The 12,777-nt window shown below is 43.2% G+C and overlaps 1 protein-coding gene across 1 annotated transcript in view; it reads left to right on the top strand.

Annotated features, from left to right (window-relative positions):
- The first annotated feature begins 6,427 nt into the window (after positions 1-6,427).
- The window catches only part of BTBD7 (BTB domain containing 7), a 103,958-nt gene continuing 97,608 nt past the window's right edge, over positions 6,428-12,777 (top strand). The window contains exon 1 of the mRNA XM_089522435.1: positions 6,428-6,588. The gene's annotated coding sequence lies outside the window, so the exon portion shown is untranslated. The remainder of the gene's footprint in view (positions 6,589-12,777) is intronic.

Here is a 12,777-nt window from a genome sequence, read left to right as displayed (position 1 = left end):
ACAACAACAACTGATCTTTTGGAAGGAACAAAAGCAAAACCCTTAAAGTAATGTCTGATGAACAGGCTCAAATGTATAAAAAGCACATTTTGGAATGAAATAAATTAATGCACATTAGGAGACTTTTTAAGTGTGCAAAATAAAGTGCTGTTGGAGCTCTTGTCAAAATATATATACCATTCAGTGTTCAGGGAGGAAAATGGTCATGGTAGTTTTACTTTAAGTGTACCAGGAATAGAGGTGGGAGGGTCCCTGGTACAACTACAGTGAGTCACATCCCTGTAGCTTGATAATATGGTCAGGAAGCTTTCAAAGAAAGGAGTCCAATGATAGGGGTTACATTGTGGCCCCTGTTTGGGTCTGTGGCTGCTTTCCAGTTTGGACTAGTACAGAGCCTGGGCATTGGCACAGCAATGCTATTACAGGCCCACCCATTTTGACTTCTGTTTTTGTTTTTGTTTTTTTGCTTTTAATAAGGAACAATTTGATAGAGAAAACCATCATCCCCTTGTGGGATCTGGCATCACTGGGCAAGCCCAGATGCTGACACTGGATGTGTTTGCCATTGCTCCTACCACCTGGCGCTCTGTGGGTAGTAATCTGGACACATGTATCCTGGGTAGTCATTTGGAAGGCTCTGAGATTTGGTTGTCAGCAGATCTGGTCCTAGCCTTAGGCAGAATAAGGCACTTATCTCAAGTGGTGGATTTAGGGGGCAGCAGTCTTGGGATGTCCTTGGTGATGGCAGCAGAGAAGGTGGGACAGCTTCATATGGAGTAAAGTAACTGAAATTACAAGTATATTGACAGGTGGAAATGTGTCTAGAGAAAAGTGAGGAAGATGATCAACAGTCTGGAAACTAAAAGCCTTATGAAGAACAGCTTAGAGAGCTGGGTATGTTTAGTTTGGATAAGAGACGATCGAGAAGTGATATGACAGCCAGCTTCAAATATTAAAAGGGATGTCATGTAGAAGACGGGAGGGCAAACTTGTTTTCTGCTACTGCAGAGACTAGAGACTGGAACAGCTGGCGTGGAGTGTTGAAAAGAAGGGAGAGTGGGCAGGGAGGCTAAGGCATAGAGTCTAGTTGAGAATATTAGTTATCCCCAGCTGCAGTCAAGACACTCCAAAGATATAGTGGTATTAGTCTTGAAACACTTTTGACACTAATTGAATGACAGAAGTTGATAGCATGAACTTTCATAGCCTTGAACCTACTTCCTCAGATGGGTGGGTTTCTGTGCATGCTTATCACAGAGAAGTCCTAGTTAGAGAATGCAATAGAATCACAGAACTGTTACTTTTTCACAGATATTTTTCACAGTTTGGAACTGTGACTGGCTTGAAGGCCAAACTGTGATTTTCAGTGACTGTGATTCATTCTGTTACTGAGCTCCAAACTGTGATTTTCACAGAACTGCTACTTTTTCAGTGACTGTGATTCATTCTGCTACTGAGCTCCTAACTGTGATTTTCACAGAACTGCTACTTTTTCTGTGACTGTGATTCATTCTGCTACTGAGCCTCCAAACTGTGAACTGCTACTTTTTCTGTGAGTGTGATTCATTCTGTTACTGAGCTCCAAACTGTGATTTTCACAGAACTGCTACTTTTTCTGTGAGTGTGATTCATTCTGTTACTGAGCTCCAAACTGTGATTTTCACAGAACTGCTACTTTTTCAGTGACTGTGGCTGCATCCACACTGCAGAAATAATCCAGTTTGGCACCACTTTAAATGCCATGGCTCAGTGCTATGGAATTCTGGAAACTGTAGTTTTGTGAGTGAGACATTTAGTCTTCCCTGTCAACAAGTTCTGGTGCCACAACAAACTACAAATCCCAGGAATCCATAGGATGGAGCCATGGCACTGAAAGTGATTGAAACTGGATTATTTCTGCAGTGTGGATGCAGCCACACATTCTGCTCTTGAGCTCCAAACTGTGAACTGCTACTTGTTCTGTGACTGTGATTCAGTTACTGTAGTGTACAGAAATCACAGAAATCACAGAAAATCACAGAAATCACAGAAAATCACAGTTTTGAATCACAGATATTTTAAAATCACAGTAACAGTTTTCACTGATATCTGTAAATCACAGTTATTCCATTCTCTAGTCTTAGTGCAGGGGTAGGCAACCTTATTGAGCCGGGGGCCGGGTTGCTGTCCCTCAGACAACTGGGGGGCCGAAGCCAAAAAAAAAAATAATTAAAAAATTAAAAAAAAAATTAAATATATAAATAAACCAGGACAAATGTAGGACAAAATTTTCAAATGGAAGACACTTTTTTTAAAAAAAAAATGGAGGACATGCGAAAAAATTTGCTGATTTTTAAAAAAATGTTAATATAAATGCATGTTTCTGAGGCTTCTATAGACAATTGCCCCCCAAAGGCCCCGGCGGCAATCGGTGGCAGGACTGGGCTGGGGCCGGTCCCAAGGCCTTGCCGGGCCGCATCCGGCCCGCGGGCCGCAGGTTGCCTACCCCTGTATTCAATAACAAATAGCACTGCATCCACACAGCAGAAATAATCCAGGCAGATACTGCTTTAACTGCCAAGGCTCAATGCTGTGGAATTCTGGGATTTGTAGTTTTGTGAGGTATTTAGCCTTCTCTGTCAGAGAGCTATGGTGCCATAACAAAATACAGATCCCAGGATTCCACAGCATTGAACCACAGCAGTTAATGGTGTCAACCTGGATTATTTCTGCAGTGCAGATACAGCCTCTGATTATATTAAGTGTCTAAACCAGGGATAGGACTTCTGAAGCCCTCTAGATGTGATTGGATTGCAACTCCCATCTACCTTTGCCAGCATAGCCAATGGAGAGGAACTCTGGGAACTGCAAATCATCATATCTGGAGGGCTGCAGAATAAATCAAAATACCCCTTCATCTTCCTGAGCTTAGCAGAGCTACCGTTTTGGATTACAACTTCCAGAAACCTTGTCATTGCCATGTTGGCTTGGGGATTCTAGGAAGTGTAGTCCAAAACCCCCCCAAAAGTAACTTTGCTAAACTTTCATTTACCAACACTGTAATCCTATATGGAGAGAAGACTCTTTTATCTTGCCTGATTCACTTGCAAGTAAGCAACCCTGTGGAGAGCCGGCGTGGCATAGTGATTTGAGCGCTGGACTCTAGGAGCCCAGAGTTCGAATCCTGGCTTGGCCATGAAAACCCACAAGGTGACCATGGGCAAGTCACACTCTCTCAGCGTTAGCAGGCAAAGGCAAACCCCCCTTGAACAGATCATACCAAGAAAACTCCATGATAGATTTGCTTTAGGGTTGCCATGAGTTGAGAAGGCACACAATAACAAGCCATTTTAATATAACTTATTTAACTGGTGTGACTTTTTTTTAAAAAAAACTATTAAATTGACTTCAGCTATATGTAGGGAGATCTTGTAGCACCTTTGAAACTAACTGAAAGAAAGAAGTTGGCAGCATGAGCTTTTGTAAACTTGAGCCTACTTCCTCAGATGCATTTCAGATCCAGGTGCATCTGAGGAAGGAGATTTTAGTCTACGAAAGCTCATGATGCCAACTTCTTTCTTTCAGTTAGTCTTAAAGATGCTACAAGATCTCTCTACATACTGCGAACAAAGCTATATCTTTGAATTCTGACTTCAACTACTGTATATACTCATGTGTAAGTCTGGAAATTTTAGCCAAAAAATTGACCCCAAAAAGCTGGGCCGACTTATCCACGGGTCAATGTAAGTATTGTATTTTAGCCCTTTTCCTTCTCTGTGTAGAGTAGCAAAAGGAAAGAGCTTAGTTCATCCTGGAAGAACCAACTCCCTCTACTCTTTCCACCTTGATGCTGCTTCTGGCCTTTTTGAATGCTTGAGTGGAAAATGGCAGTGGTGGCACCTCTTGGATGATTCCCCTCAAAGAGGTGCCAAGATGAATCAGACTCCGAAGGATCTGAATAGGACATTTCTGTATGAAGATAGTAAACTTCATCCTTTGCATTCTTTGTTACATACCTTTAAGTTTTATCCTTTACTTATCCATGAGTCATATCAAAATCCATCATTTTGGCCCCAAAACATGCCCTCGACTTATACATGAGGTTGACTTATAGCTGAGTATATATGGTATGTACTTGTTCAACTATACACTTGTCCCTCCACATTTGTGGCTCTGACGTTTGTGGCTTTGACTATTCACGGATTTTATTAATATGTTCTCTCTAGGAATATCTAGGTCCTCCAGTGCAACTCTAGGGTCAGCTTTAACCAAAAGTTGCACTGAAAGACCTAGAGAGAACACTAGGCATTTGTAGCTTCTCCAGTGCAATTCTATGGTCAGCATCTGGCAGACGTTGACCACAGAGTTGCACTGGAGTTGACCTAGAGGTGCCTAGAGAGGTGTTCTCTCTTACTTGTCAGATCGATCTTTTTCAGTGGTCTCGGGTGGTCAGACCTCGTCTTCTGTCCCCTTATCTGTTGGAGTTCCTCAGGGCTCTGTTTTGGGTCCCCTTCTGTTCTCTTTATACACCCTCTCCCTTGGCAAACCTATTAGTTCTTTTGGTTTCTCCTACCATCTGTACGCTGATGATACCCAGCTGTACCTTTCCACCCCTAATCTTTCACCAGAGCTAGAGCAGCAAGTGTCATCCTGTTTAACAGCTGTCTCCCACTGGATGCACCATCGGCGTCTGAAGCTCAGTATGTCCAAGACCGAGCTTCTTGTTTTCCCTCCTAAGCCCACCCTTCACTACTCCTTTTCTATTTCTGTCAATAACGTCTCTATCCAGCCAGTCCAGGAAGCCCGCAGTCTCGGTTTCATCTTTGACTCCTCTTTGTCATTTATCCCACAGATCCAGACTACAGCCAAAGTCTGCAGATTTTTTCTCTATAATATCGCCAAAATCCATCCATATCTCTCAGTTTCTACCGCAAAGACACTGGTCCATGCCCTGGTGGTCTCACGACTAGAGTACTGTAACCTCCTCTTGGCAGGGCTTCCCCTCTCTCATCTCCACCCATTAATTTCTGTTCAGCATTCAGCTGTACGCATTATTTCACTCGCTCGCCGTTATGATCATGTCTCCCCTCTGTTGTCCTCCCTTCACTGGCTCCCTTTTCCTTTCCGCATCAGGTACAAACTTCTGCTACTCACCTTTAAAGCCCTGCATGGGCTGGCCCCTCTTTATTTAACCGATCTTCTCTCCCCCTACATCCCTACTCGCACTCTCCGCTCTGGTAGCCAAAGTCTCCTCTTTCAACCCAGGATCTCCTCTGCCCCATCCCGGATCCGTCCCTTCTCTCTAGCTGCCCCTCATTCCTGGAACCTTCTTCCTCTGCATGCACGGCTCATCACTTCCCTAACCAGCTTTAAGGCTGAGCTGAAAACCATATTGTTTAGGGAAGCGTTCTCAGGGAATTTGTGATTGTCATCTGGCTGTCCGATAATATTTGATGTGATGTGATTTGTTTTATAGTTGATGTTTTTAATTGTTTTTCTTTTCTATATGGTAATTTTATCTATTCCTCTTTTTAATTGTTATTATCTTAGAATGTACGCCTTGGGCAGGCTTTTATACACTCTTTAATTTTACCAACTTTGTACAGCGCTGTGTATAATTACAGCGCTTTAGAAATAAAGTTTAATAATAATAATAAGTAAAAACATAGTGTTTTTGTTATTTGTGGTTTTTCCATATTCATGGGGGCCTTGTGCTGCTAACCCTAGCGAATATGGAGGGACAAGTGTTTATACATATGTGTGTGTGTGTGTTAAAATACAGTACTTGCATTGACCTATAGATAAGTCGGCTCAGGGTTTTTGGGTCAATTTTTTAACCTAAATTTCTAGATGTACACAATGAGTATATACAGCATACACCAGCTCGACCTATAGCCGAGTATATACGGTATGTACTACTTTGGGAGAGCCAGAGTGGTGTTGTGCTTTGAACTAGGGCACCATGGTTCGAATTCCAGCTGAGCCATGGGAACCTATAACTGGGCAAGTCACACTCTCTCGGCCTCAGAGGGAGCTCAAGGGCCAGAAGCCCCTCTGAAGAAACTTAAAACCCCATGACAGGGTCTACCATAAGTAGGAAATCCATGTATTGACACTACTTTCCAACTGCCATGGCTCAATGCTATGGAATTCTGGGAATGGTAGTATGTTGTGGCACCAGAGCTGCCACAACATACTACCATTCCCAGAATTCCATAGCATTGAGCCATGGCAGTTGGAAAGTAGCATCAAACATGGATTATTTCTGCACTGTGGATGCAGCCCTGAGGGAGAGAACTGCACTGAACAACAACCAACTCCTTCTTTCCCTCAGACTGACTTCTCTCGCTCTTCCCCCTCCCCTCCCGAATAAACCACGTGACTAAGCCGCTACTGCGCAGACTCAGTGAGTCTCCCTCCCTCCCCCTCCCCTCCCGAACCAGTCTGGCCAGAGCCTTGGATCAAAATGGCGGCCGCTTTGGCGGCGGCCGGAGCAAAGCGAAGCGGGGGGAGTCGGAGGAGCCCTCGGCTCTGGGAGTAGGAAGCCGTCGGAGGAGGAGGGCGGCGAAGCGGGATGGAGGCTCCGGGCGGCAGTTGAGGACGGCCTGGGTGAGTGTTAGGGGCGGCTGGGAAGGAAACGAAGCCATAGGAAGGGGACTGAGTTGGGGGGGGGGTAAAGTAAAGTGTCTCCTATGGGCTCAGTTAGACCTCCTTCCTTCCTTCCTTCCTTCCTTCCTTCCTCCTTCTCCTTTCTTTCTTTCTTTCTTTCTCTCTTGGAGCCAACACTTCTGTTCCTCTTTCTCCCCAAACAACATTTTGGGGGAGAGACAGAGAAGGAACCCCCTCCCTTTCCTCCTTCCTTCCTTCCCTCTCCTCTCATTTCCCTGACTCTGAATGGCTTTGCACTTATAGGAAACGCCAGCCCTTCATTCCTCATTCCTCCTCCTCTCCCTCCTTTCTACACACCTCACTCCTTTCTTTTCCTCTCACCTTGTGGGTGACACACAGTCTGATCCCTTTTCCCCCCCACACACATTTCAATCTCAGACCTTTTCTTCCTATCTATCCTTCCTTCCTTCCTTCCTTCCTTCCTATCTCCCCCTTTGATCTCTGTCTGATTCCCATCTTCTACTTTTATTCAGTGCAATTCAGTGCAGGCTTGGCCCATCTTCTTTACCTTCACATACTTTTTCTTCCTCCCCCCTCCTTCACCTTCACATTAATTTTCCTTCCCTTTCCCCTTCCATCTCTCCCCAGCTGCATTTCAGGATCCAAGGAACTTGGACTATGGACTTTGGTCCAAGTATTTTCTTTAAGACCCCCCTCCTTCCTATTTCCCAATTTGTTTTCTGTCTGATTCACAGTCTCCACTTTTTAAAAACAAACAAGAAGCAGACTTGACCCATTCTTTGTAGCCCAGCATGCTTTCCCTCCCCTCTCCCCCCAAAACCCGCATAGAGTAACTTAGAATATGGACTTTGGTCCAAGTATTACCTTTAAGACTCCTCCTTCCTTCCTATTTCCCCTCTTGCTTTCTGTCTGATTCCCATTTTCGACTATTATTGAATGCAAGAAGCAGGCTTGGCCCATCTTCTCTACCTTTAGATGCTTTTTCCTTCCCCTTCCCCCTCCACTTCTTCCCAGCTGCCTTTCAGGATCCTTCAGTAACTTGGAATATGGACTTCTTTAAGCCTTCCTTCCTTCCTTCCTTCCCATTTCCCCTTTTGCTTTCTGTTTGATTCCCATTCTCCACTTTTTTCACATGCTTTTTCCCTCCCTTTCTCCCTCTACCTTTCCCCAGCTGCCTTTCAGGATCCTTCAGGAATTTGGAATATGGATTTTGGTCCAAGCGTTTTCTTTAAGACCCCTCTTTCCTTTCTATTTCCCCCTTTGCTTTCTGCCTGTTTCCCGTTTTCTACTTTTATTTACTGCAAGAAGCAGACTTAACCCATCTTCTCTACCTTTACATGTCTTTTTCTTCCTTCCCCCGCACCTTCTTTTTTCTTCTCTTTCCCCTTCCACCTCTCCCCAGCTGCCTATCAGGAGGATCCTACAGTAACTTGGGCTATGGATTTTTGATCCAAGTATTTTCTTTAAGCCCCCTCCTTCCTTGGTTTTCTTTAAACCCCCTCCTTCCTTCCTCTTTTATTTAATGCAAGAAGCAGGCTTAAACCATCTTCTCTACCTTCACATGCTTTTTTCTTCCCTTTCCCCTTCCATCTCTCCCCAGCTGCAGTTCAGGATCCAAGTGACTTGGAATATGGATTTTGGTCCAGATATTTTCTTTAAGACCCCTCCTTCCTTCCTATTTCCCCTTTTGTTTTCTGTCTGATTCCCATCATCCTTTTTTTTCCCTGTAATGCAAGAAGCAGACTTTATCCATCTCTACCCTGGCTGGTTTTTTCCTTCTTTTTCACCTCTTTCCTGGTGCCTTTCAGGATCCTACAGTAACTTAAAATATGGACTTTGGTCCAAGTACTTTCTTTAAGCCCTCTCCTTCCTTCCTATTTCCCATTTTGCTTTGTGCATGATTCCCATTCTCTACTTTTTTTTAAAGCAAGAAGCAGACTTGACCCATCCTCTCTACCACAGCATGCTTTTTCTTACTTCCCCTGCCCCCCCCCAAACCCTGCATTTCAGGACCCTAGAGTAATTTGGAATATGGACTTTGGTCCAAGTATTTTCCTTAAGCGTCAGCTTGTTTGCATGAGAACTTCCTCCCTTTACTTCAAGCTGGCCTGAAAGTGCTGCACAGGAGTTGGAAGCAATCTCTGCCAAGGTATGATTTAGCTCAGAATAAATAGATAAAGCCCAGAATATACAGTGAAGTTATACTCTTTGTACAATTGCTCATGGGTATTCTTCTTCTATCACTCAAATTCCAAGATGACCAATATTTTTTATCAGAAAAATAATTACATTATTATCATATTACCCTCTCCCTCCATATTCGCTAGGGTTAGGGGCACAAGACCCCTGTGAATATGGAAAAACCGCAAATAACAAAAACACCATGCTTTTACCTGAGAGGACACCTCTCTAGGAATCTCTTGGTCCTCCAGGGCAACTCTGTGGTCAATGTCTGACAGACACTGACCATAGAACTGCACTGGAGGAGCTACAAATGCCTAGTGGAGTGTTCTCTCTAGGTCAGTGGTTTCCAACCTTCCTAATGCCGCGACCCTTTAATACAGTTCCTCATGTTGTGGTGACCCAAACCCATGAAATTATTTTTGTTGCTACTTCCCAACTGTAATTAAATAGGTATTTTCCAATGGTCTTAGGCGACCCCCATGAAAGAGTCATTCAACCCCCAAAGGGGTCCCGACCCACAGGTTGGGAACCACTGCTCTAGGTCTTTCGGTATGACTTTTAGTTAAAGTTGACCATAGAGTTGCACCAGAGGACCTAGATATTCCTGGAGAGAAGATATTAATCAAATCCATGAATAATCAGATCCGCAAATATCACAAAATAATAACAAAATCTATGGATACTCAAGTCCCATTAAATATAGTGGCAGAGTAAACGCTGTCCTGTATATAAAATGGCAAAATTAAGGTTTGCTTTTCGGAATATATATATATATATATATATATATATATATATGCGCTGTTGAATCTGTGGACAAAGAATCTGTAGATATGGAGGGCTGGCAGTACAGCGTATGTGGAAGGCTGGCTTCACTGTTCACTGGGGTTTATCTATTCTGAGTTTTATCATAACCCAGGAGTCTCCCCCCCCCCCCCCCGGTTTTTAAGGTATGGTTTAGAATAGTGTTTCCCAACCTTTCTATGCCCCACACACCCCTAGAAAATGTTTGATTCATGTTCACTCCCCCTACAAAAAGAATATCACATTTGAAGATGAGCAAGTCTTGTTTCTAATTTTTGAACCACAAATTGAACCACATACAATACTTTGAGTGAACAAATTGAACTTTAAAAAATATTTTAGCTCAGTGCATAAAATACAAATCTAAATGGAGCAATTGGATTCTAATTTATTCAGGGGGAAATGAGTGATGACTTGTCACTCAAGGACACAAGCCACTCTTTGTTGTACCCCCTAAAATTCCCTCTTGTATCCCCTGGAGATGCTGGTATCCCAGATTGGGAACACCTGATTTAGAGGAACTTTAAAGTGATGAGGCCCCCTTTCACTCTGTGATGTGGCATTGGCCCACCTTGAAAAAAGAGGCCATGCAAAGCAGGGCTGGGGAGAAAGAGTAAAGGAGTAAGAGGCTTTTACAGGAGTAGGAGTAGGAATAAGGACTAACAAAATATATTTGTTACTCCTTATTCCTGTTATTGTACATGCAAACACTATTTTGTATTTTTTTTTATTGAGGAGTATAATAGGAGTAGGAGTAACATTAAGAACAAATATATCACTCTGGAGTAGGACAAGGAATAACCCCAAAATCACCACTATTCCCCAGCCCTGATGCAAAGCCATAGCATTTCTTTGTTTATAGATGTAATTTGACATAACAGTAACTTGTGGGTAGGATTCAGAGACATAGCCATGTTAGTCTGGAATATCAGTATGTGAAGGGGTCTTGTATCTCCTTTGAGACTAACTGTGCAGAAGATGCCGTAGCGTAACTTGAAGATTTCGAGCTGGTACAGACAGCCCTAAAGGGGTTCATGCACCGGATTGGGGCCATGGCAACCACATGGCGCACCCCGATTTGGCGTTTTTCCAGCCCAAAAAGAAGCAGCAAAATGCTGCTCCTTTCGGGGGAGAAAAAACCTCCCTTTCCACGACAGTGGCACCTCTTTGGCACGCCTGCCGCATCCGATGTCCAAATGCCGCGCCGCCGGAGCGCCACAGCATTCCCCACCATCTAAACACCACACCCCCAAGCCAGTGCTTGCTGCCGGTTTGTTTCGGTCCTTGGTCTACTTCCTCATGCATCTGAGGAAGTAGACCCTAATTTACAAAAGCTTACGCTACAATTTCATTCACACAGTTACTCTCAGAGATGCTACAAGATCCATCTGCATAGTGAGTAATTTATATGGGAATGCACACTAGCAAGGGAATAAACTTCATTAGATGCCATGGAACTTGCTCCCAAGTAAACATGCATAGGATTGTGCTGTGAGCCAACCTACTATACAAACCTTTACTGATTAGATGACCAGTCAGGTTTGGGTTCACTCATGTGTGCTGAACAAATACATCGAAATCCCATAAATGTACAGTATTCAGTTTTCTGGGGATTTGCTTTTGAAATCCTTGAGTGAGCTGTTACTTAATGCTTTTCCACCTGAAAATGTAGACTAATACTGTTTACTCTGTAGGGGCATGAGAATGAACAATATATCATAAAACACTGAAACACATAACTCCATGTTTACTTATCCCTTACATCTGAAACAGATAATTGTGGGTTTCCCAGGTGAATCCTCATAGCTTTTCTTTATATCACAGATTAATCTGCTTATGAATAGTTTTTCTGTGGGTTTTTTGGGCTATGTGGCCATGTTCTAGAAGAGTTATTCCTGACATTTTGCCTGCATTTGGGGCTGGCATAGTTTGTGCTTATGGCAACCATCTCGGTAATGTGGTCTGGCTGTTATTTACCCAAGGAGACCCACTGATGGAGTTGACTAGGAGGTAGTATTGTGGGACTGGTAAAGTAACATCCTTATCCCTGAAAGCTGTTAGTGGAGTTTTGTATTAATCCAGAATATGTTGATTTCTTACATAAAGCTTTCAAGTTTCAGGTTTGTTAGGTGCTTTGAGCACCACTAGTTAAAAGATGGGGATAGAGAATGAATCAATATAACACTCACTGCAGAAGAGCTGCTGAGTTAAGTGGCTAGAAATCGTTTAGTATGTACCATGAAGTGTTCAATTGCCATCCAAACTGTAATATGAATTGAGGGAATATTTCCTACTGCGGCTCAGCAAGACATCTTTTCCTCTTCACCTAGTTCTGCAAGTCTCTTGAGTCCACAAGTCCTCTCCCCAGAAGTTTGCTTACTGATTGCTAAGACTCTTGCATGGCCTTTTATTTTTTGTGCTTTCAATCCTGAGCTGCAGTAGAAGCAAAGCCATAGTGCTGGATTCTAATTGTTTCAGGATCTGTGGGATCAGCTAATTTTTCACAAGGGTTACTTTGTCGCTCAAATAACAAAAGATCTTCTGTGTGTGTGTGTGTCCCTGTTGGCAAGTATACTTGCCTGTGAATTGATCTCATGTTTTTTTATAAGGGAAACTTTTTTGACTAATGATCACCGTATCATATCTTTCTCTCTTCAACCAAGATTATAAGACTAGCATTTCTCATTTTACACAAACTTAGAATCATAGAATCGTAGAGTTGGAAGAGACCACTAGGGCCATCCAGTCCAACCCCCTGCCATGCAGGAAATCGAAATCAAAGCATCCCTGACAGATGGCCATCCAGCCTCTGTTTAAAGACCTCCAAGGAAGGAGACTCTATCACCCTCCGAGGGAGTGCATCCATATCTGAAGCAGGCTCTCCATACAGTCTTGAGAATGGCAGAATACAGAAAAGCAGGCTGTCCTGCTAATATCCAGAAGACCTGGCAAGCTTATAGATGCAGACTGTAGATAAAACACTTTTGGAATAAAATTATGAAAATACAGTTCTTTTTTCTTTCTTTCTCATAACAGATATTTTGGTGCAGCCTTATTCCTTCCTCTTTTCCTGGTTAGGTTTTTCATTGCCATCTATTGGAAGTAGTTAACACATTTTGTTCATTCTAAGAAACTGTGCATCTGCATTGACCTGTGTAACTATTCTTCCTTCTCTCTTCCTTT

The sequence above is a fragment of the Sceloporus occidentalis genome, unplaced genomic scaffold (genome assembly GCF_023333645.1).
Source record: "Sceloporus occidentalis isolate IW3139 unplaced genomic scaffold, rSceOcc1.0.p SCAF_4, whole genome shotgun sequence".
NCBI lineage: Eukaryota > Metazoa > Chordata > Lepidosauria > Squamata > Phrynosomatidae > Sceloporus > Sceloporus occidentalis.
Note: the sequence above shows the minus strand (reverse complement) of the source record. Positions and strands in the feature narration are given on the sequence as shown.